Genomic DNA, 7,500 nt, shown 5'->3' with positions numbered 1-7,500 from the left:
TTTTGAATACCAATCTAAAAATTGCTCAGAATTCCAGGATGTTCATTTTTTTCCCCTAAGTCGTATTCATCGTGCAGGCAATTTATTCGAGTTTATTTCACAATAATCCATTCGAGAGCAAACCACGGAATGGTGAACAACTTTGGATAACAAGATTCATGTCGTTAGGGACGATTTTTCCACTAACACGCCATACGAAAATCAACTGTTTTGCCTCCGGGCTTAGCACTAAAATTAGCGTTCAGCGTCTAACGTTTTTCGCCCAGGAAACCTCAATGCAATGCTGAAAGTAATCCTTCTTTTGCCGTGGGATGAATAGAGGACTTTGCTGAAACGTACATGCAATTGAAATGCGTTTGAAAAGTTCGCGGATGTTACCCCTTTATGATGGAGAAGATCTCGCTGCTAAGCCTATTGGTTCATTAGTATGCCGCTGTTTCTAAATAGAAAGAGGGAATTAAATATATACACATAAACACACACAGACACCCAGGGAACGCACACGCGCATTTTTGGCGGGATAATTAATTTCTTTTGAGACTATAAGCTTCGCTATGTGCGCTAGCGATGAAAGGGAAATGCGCGTCTCCTCTCACTTAATGTTCTTTGGCGGAATGCAGTGCCTATCAAATAACATTAGCCTGGATCTCGCCTTAATACCTAGGTGCTGGAGATTACAGTCGCTACTCAGACCGCAAAAGATTCTTTGGACTGAAGGAAAAAAAATAACGACGTTGAACAAGGCTTTTGAATTATTTTGTTCTCTATTTCTTGATGACGTATTCGTGTGAAAATCTAGACTTTAGACATTTGTTTCCTTAGAATGGTTAAAATCTGATTGTTTCTTTCTCTTCTTTTTTGTCAGTTCCATGTTAATTGTCTTTTATTGTCTGGTTTTGCATACGACCCTCATTTTACTTTATCATTAGAGGGATTGTCTAATCTTTTACTTCCCTTTTCTGTTCTTTAATTTTTCTTCTTATTTTTTCTTTCCGTTTCTTTCTTTTTCTTCTACTTCCCTTCTTCTGTTAAGTTATTTTGTTCTTCAGTTTTCCCTGGTCTGTCTTCCTCATTTCCTTGCTCCCCCTCGTATACATTTCCCATACTTCTTAATTAAGCCTTTAAATCCTACTTCCCTCTTTGTCTCACGTTTCTCATTTCATTCATCCTCCCTCCCGTTATTACCTTTCTTGTCCCCTTCCTTCCCCTAATCTCTTAGTCTATTTACGTCCCTCCTTCTGACCACTCCTTCCCTCCTTCCCGCCCCTCTCTCCTTCCCTCCTTATGACACCTCTCATCCCATCCTCACTCTCTCGTTCTCTCTTACCACCTCCTGTCCCTCCTAATGACAACCCTTTCCTCATCCATACCTCCCCTTCCCCCCTCCCCTCCTTGTGACAACCCATACTAGACCCATACCCCTCCCCTATCCCCTATCATCACCTACATTCTCCCTCTCTCCCCTACCCCCTATCATCACCTACATTCTCCCTCCCTCCCCCATCCTCCATCACCACTTCTTCTTCCTCCCACCACCTTTCTCCACCTTTCTCCCTCACACGTCCTCCTCCTCCTCCTTTCTGCACCTTCCTCCCTCCCACCTCCTCCTGCTCCCCCTCCTCCTCCCTTTTCTGCACCTTCCTCCCTCCCACCTCCTCCTCCTCCCCTTTCTCCACCTTCCTCGCTCTCCACTCGCACACCCTTCGTACCAACACCTCTTCTCCTAATGCCTTCTCTATTTCCTGTCTTGCAAAGTTGCTGCTGAGTTAAGCCGACGGGAGAGCGAGGCTGGTGAATTACCGACAAAGGATGAGAGACGGTCACTTGGCCTGAATTACATCTGCAATTATTCTGTGCGTGTGGGACAAGGGAGGAAGGAGAGGGTGGGGGAGGGGAAGGGGGAGGGAGAGAGAGGGGATGGTGGGTAGTGGGGGTGAAGGGGGGTGGTGGGGTGGGGGGAGGACAAGGGAAGAAGGCCAGAGTAGGGGAAGGGTTCGGTAGGGGAGAGGGGAATGGAAAAGGGGTGAGGGAGGGTGTCCAGGTGGTTGGTTTAGGGAGGGGGTCAAGGGAGTGTGGGGGTGGGGGGAGAATAGGGAGTGGAAGAGTAGTAGGGGGTAGGATACACGGGTGGACTAGAGAGGGTGGGTAGGCAGGGACGGGCGAGGAAGGGGAGGTGGGGCTAGCTCGTCTGCGGAACACGGGCGCGATACCGTTTTAATTCACTTTTGATGACGGACCGAGATTGGGTGTCCGGCCGGCACCACTGCCATCCCCTTTCTCCTCTCCCCTGCCCACCTCCTTCCCCTTCCCCACCTTCTTCCCCTTCCCCACCTCCCCTACTCTTCTCTCGCTTCCTCCCCTCCTTCCACGCGTCCTTCCCACCCACCTTTAAGCCTCCCCCCACCTCCTTCACCCCCCCACTAGGCTGTGTAGTAGCGGAGTGAAGAGTATGAAGGGAGGGGGTGGTGGGGAGGGGGGAGACCGTGTAGCTATCAGTTGTGGTAGGAAGGATGGGGGTGGGGGAAGAGGGGTAGGAGGGGTGGAAGAGTCAGAGGAAAGAAGGTGTGAGACGAAGACAGGAGGGAGAGAGAGAGAGGGAGAGAGTAAGAGAGAGAGAGAGAGAAAGAGAGAGAGAGAGAGAGAGAAGAGAGGGAGAGAGAAAGAGAGAATCAGAGACTTGTTACGTGTGATTATGTAGATACGTAGACGCGTAAGGGGATGGGTGGGGTAAAAGGCTCGAAGGGTTGGGGGTAGGGGGCCGAGGTGGGGGGGAGGGGGAAGTGAGTGACTGTGGAGAGTAGTAAAGTCGAGAGTAAAGGGGACGGGGTGGGGGGGGGGGGGGGGAGGGAGAGTTGTGAGAATTGGTGAATGGTCTCTCGCCGCCGCTTTTACGACTGGCGTTGTGTGGGAGCAGGTTTACGCGTGAGTGTGCTTGTCGTTGCCTGCGATAATAAACTTAGCTCGGACTTCGTTACTCCTCTTTAATTTATACCAATTTGACTCCAGAACGCCCATTTTCTTATTGACTTACCCTGGCGAATAACAAAAATGTATATGTCTTTACAACAGCTATAACCTATATATCCTTTGATGACCACCTGTAATACACAACGAAAAATAAAACCGGGTCCGACCCCTTGCGCCAGGATTAGAAGCGCCGGCGCAAATTAGTGTTAATCATTGCCGGGCATTGTTAAGGTTATCGGATGAAGAGTATAATGCTCGCGATCCATAGTTCCCATAATGGCCTAACTACCTCCATCGCTGCTCGTTAGTGTCTGGGGGGATAATTCACCCTCTTGAAAGCAGCGAAAAAAGGGGGAGAATCGCCTTCGAAGAGCACACGCTCGGGTGGACCACGCGCTGTGTTCTCCTCAATATCCGAAGCCTCCGAGCCTTCGCCTTGCTGTCCTGCCGTCGCCGCCTCCTCCGCCTCCTCCTCCTCCTCCTCCTCCTCCTCCTCCTCCTCCTCCTCCTCCTCCTCCTCCTCCTCCTCCTCCTCCTCCTCCTCCTCCTCCTCTTCTTCTTCTTCCTCGCCGTCCACCCTTCCCACCCTTCCTTCTCCTTCGCCTCCTAAACCGGCTGGTTCCTTCTGATTGAAACGGGGAAGACAGTGCAATCTAGAATTATAGAGAAATCATTTGCAATCTAGAATCACGCAGGAATCATTTCAGGGTAGCCATTACGGCCCAGTCAGTAATGGGAGGACGTCATTATCAATAGGGCTGTCTTCAGATGCATTGGTCAGATTTGTCTCGTGCGTTACGTACGATGCTGGATATTCTACACGACGCTCCTTGTGTGTGTCGGGAAGGGGAAACTGCGATGCTGTGTTATTGTTGTGTTAGTTTAGAGACTGTACTGGGGCGGAGTTGCTGGATAGTGGTGGTGGTTGGCGGGTCCGAGCCGTTCGAGACAGGGTCCGGAGTTTCGGAAAATGTTTCCTTTGAACTTCTTATTCACTCATGTGCCTGTTTTCTTCTTCTTCTTTCTTTCTTCTTTCTTCTTCTTCTTCTTCTTCTTCTTCTTCTTCTTCTTCTTCTTCTTCTTCTTCTCCTCCTCTCTCCTCCTCCTCCTCCATCTCCTCCTTCTTCTCCTCCTCCTCCTCCTCCTCCTCCTCCTCCTCCTCCTCCTCCTCCTCCTCCTCCTCCTCCTCCTCCTCCTCCTCCTCCTCCTCCTCCTCCTCCTCCTCCTCCTCCTTCTTCTTCCTCTTCTTCTTCTTCTTCTTTGGTTCCGGTTTTGATGAGAATTCTTTCGATATTACCCTTTGCTTTTTCTTTCTTGCTCATCTAACTAGCTATCACAAAATGTGTTCATCTAACCGATGTTAATAAATAACACTGACAAATTATTTGTAATTATGGTATGCAATTTAGACTGTATTACAGATCCAATCGAATATAATGAGCAAACGCGCCCAACGTGTTATCTAGAAACAGATTAGCATTGATTGATTTGAAACTACATTTGGTATTTGAAAATGGTCATTATTTTGTTTGATTAAAGAGACAACTAAACAGTCTATCTTGATAATTGACTGATTAGGTGTACATAAGGGACACACACTAACACGCACATGTTGAATATAATGATAGAAAAACACACACACAAGCGCATGCAAGCACACGCAAAAACACACACATACATTATACATATATATATATATATATATATATATATATATATATATATATATAAATATATATATAAGTATGTATATATAATACACACACACACACACACACACACACACACACACACACACACACACACACATATATATATATATATATATATATATATATATATATATATATATATACACATGTACATACACACACACACACACACACACACACACATATATATATATATATATATATATATATATATATATATATATATATTATATATATAATAAATGTATATATCTACATATATATATATATATATATATATATATATATATCTACATATATATATATATATATATATATATATATATATATATATGTATATAATGATCATGCAAAGAATACTGCGTATAGCAAGTACATTTGGGAGTGCGGATGCCTGTGTTTAGGAAGATGAACGCATCACCCACAAAAAGGAAACACTTCTACTGTACGGTACTTGTACAGTAATACAACCCGTCACATGCATTTACATACACTATACTATTTCCACGCAAACTCGAAACCAAATCAGCATCACGTGTATATATATATCAAATCATGACCAGTGACGCAATCAGCTCCCGCACAATAAGCAAGAACAAAGACAGACAATCCAAGATCTAAACAATACGAACGAAACATATCGAGCGAAGTATTGTGACATACGACATCGTTCAATAAAGCCTTACGGATCGGCGAGGTCCCTAATGCGAGTAGCGTGTTACCCTCCGACAGATGCACATTTGGAACATTATTCGGCGGCGCTGAGAGCCAAGGCGCCCTTCTTTCGGCCGGGGAGGGAGGCCTAGGCGCCGACGGAGGAGCAGCGGCTCGGGGCCTCAGCTGGCTTCAAGGAGATGGCTGGCGAGGGGGCGGCGAGGGCTTGTGAAGAACTTACTCGCAAATGTACATATACACACACACTCATATATGCACACACTCAAACACACACACACACACACACACACACACACACACACACACACACACACACACATATATATATATATATATATATATATATATATATATATATATATATATACATATATAATGATAATGATAATGATGATAATAATGATAATAATGATAATAAGAAATCATTATCATCATTAATCATCATCATTGTTATTTTCATAATAATTATTACTTCTACTTTTATTATTCTTGTTAGAGTTATTATTTTATCATTATTAGTATCAATATCCTTGTTATCATTATTTTTGTTATTACTATTATTTACTAATATTACTCTTATCATCATTATTATCATTACCATCATTATCCTTATTAGCAAAACTATTATCATCCTTTTTCTTATTATTATTATTAGCATTATTACTATTACTAGTTTTGTTATCATTATTAATATTATTATTATCTTCATTCCACTATTCTCATTATCGTCGTTAAGAGTAAGATAATTATTATGATTATTAATATTATTTTTATCAATACTAAAATTACTACTATTATTATCATCATCATCATATTACCACCGTCATCATCATTATCATAATTATTACTTGTTTGATTATTATGACCCTTTTAGTCCTGTTATTACTCTTCATACTGTTATCATTATCACAGTACATTTATCCGTCTCTGTATCATCATTATATTACAGTTACAGTTGTAGCAACACTAGCTATCATTAACAGTATTTTGGAAAAATGATGATTGATGAACAGTGGCCGTGTACGCAACATTAATATCAATAATAAAGCCTTTCATCAATAGAAATAGTATACGATAAGAACATCAATGATACCCCTATATATTATGAATATCGCTCAGAGGTAATAAAGAAATCCAACAAACATTTTCACCGATGTAATGAAGATGATTACTCATGAAAATAGCCATTTAGTGTACGTGTTCCGGCGCTAAGAAGCAGCTGGCGTCCATGCACTGAAGGACACCCAAGGGACACTAAGTAGACCGGAGGGAGAAGGATCTATTGTTCCGTTGCTGAAGAAGATGGAGATGGAAAAAGGAAGAAAGGAAAGAAAGGAAGAGAGGGATGAAGGGATGGAGAGAGAGTGGGGTGAAGGAAGAGAATGATGGAGGGAGAAGGGAAAGACGAGAGAGAGAGAGGGATGAAGGAAGGACTGGGATGAGGAGAAGGATGGATGATGAAAGGGACAGAGGAAGAAATATGAAGGAAGAGGTAAGATCGAGAGTGATAAAGGGGGAAAGGTGAGGCAAAATGAAAAGAGGGGGCAAAGGAAATGAGAAGGGGAGAGGTTTCAAGTAGCGAGTGGGATAAAAAAGGGCTGATGAATGGAAAGGAAGAGGGAGATGAAAATACACTCTGATAGACAGCCTTGTCAGCCGTGACGAAGCAGGAGGGGGGGGGGGGGTGGACAGACACTTAGAGGGGAAATGGACGTGAGAGTTTGCAGAGACGAAGGCAGAAGGAGGGAAAGGGAGAAGGGGAGGGAATAAGAAGGAGAGAGGGAGGGACAGAAGGAGGGAGATGGGGGTAGAGGGATGGGGGGGGGAGGGTGAGCAGAACGAGGTTTGGGGGGGATGTTTGAGCACGATACGTTGCGTTGCCGGTTTCGACAATGTTAGCCAGATTATCGTATTAATACTGGAAATGCTGTATAATTCTGATTCAGGAGCTAGTGATTTGTCTTGAGTCGACTGGGTCCCTTCTGAGTGTTATTGCGTGGCTTAACTCAGCGTCCAGCCGACTATATCAAGTTTATGTAAGGATTAATCCAGCCCACGTTTTCTCTCATAATATTGTACAGGCGTAATCAAATATGCATCTATCGCAAATTCTTCGGATCGTAAAATGGGGTTGTTTGAACAGGAA

Source organism: Penaeus chinensis, chromosome 13 (genome assembly GCF_019202785.1).
Source record: "Penaeus chinensis breed Huanghai No. 1 chromosome 13, ASM1920278v2, whole genome shotgun sequence".
Classification (NCBI taxonomy): Eukaryota; Metazoa; Arthropoda; class Malacostraca; order Decapoda; family Penaeidae; genus Penaeus; species Penaeus chinensis.
This window is presented reverse-complemented; position numbering follows the sequence as displayed.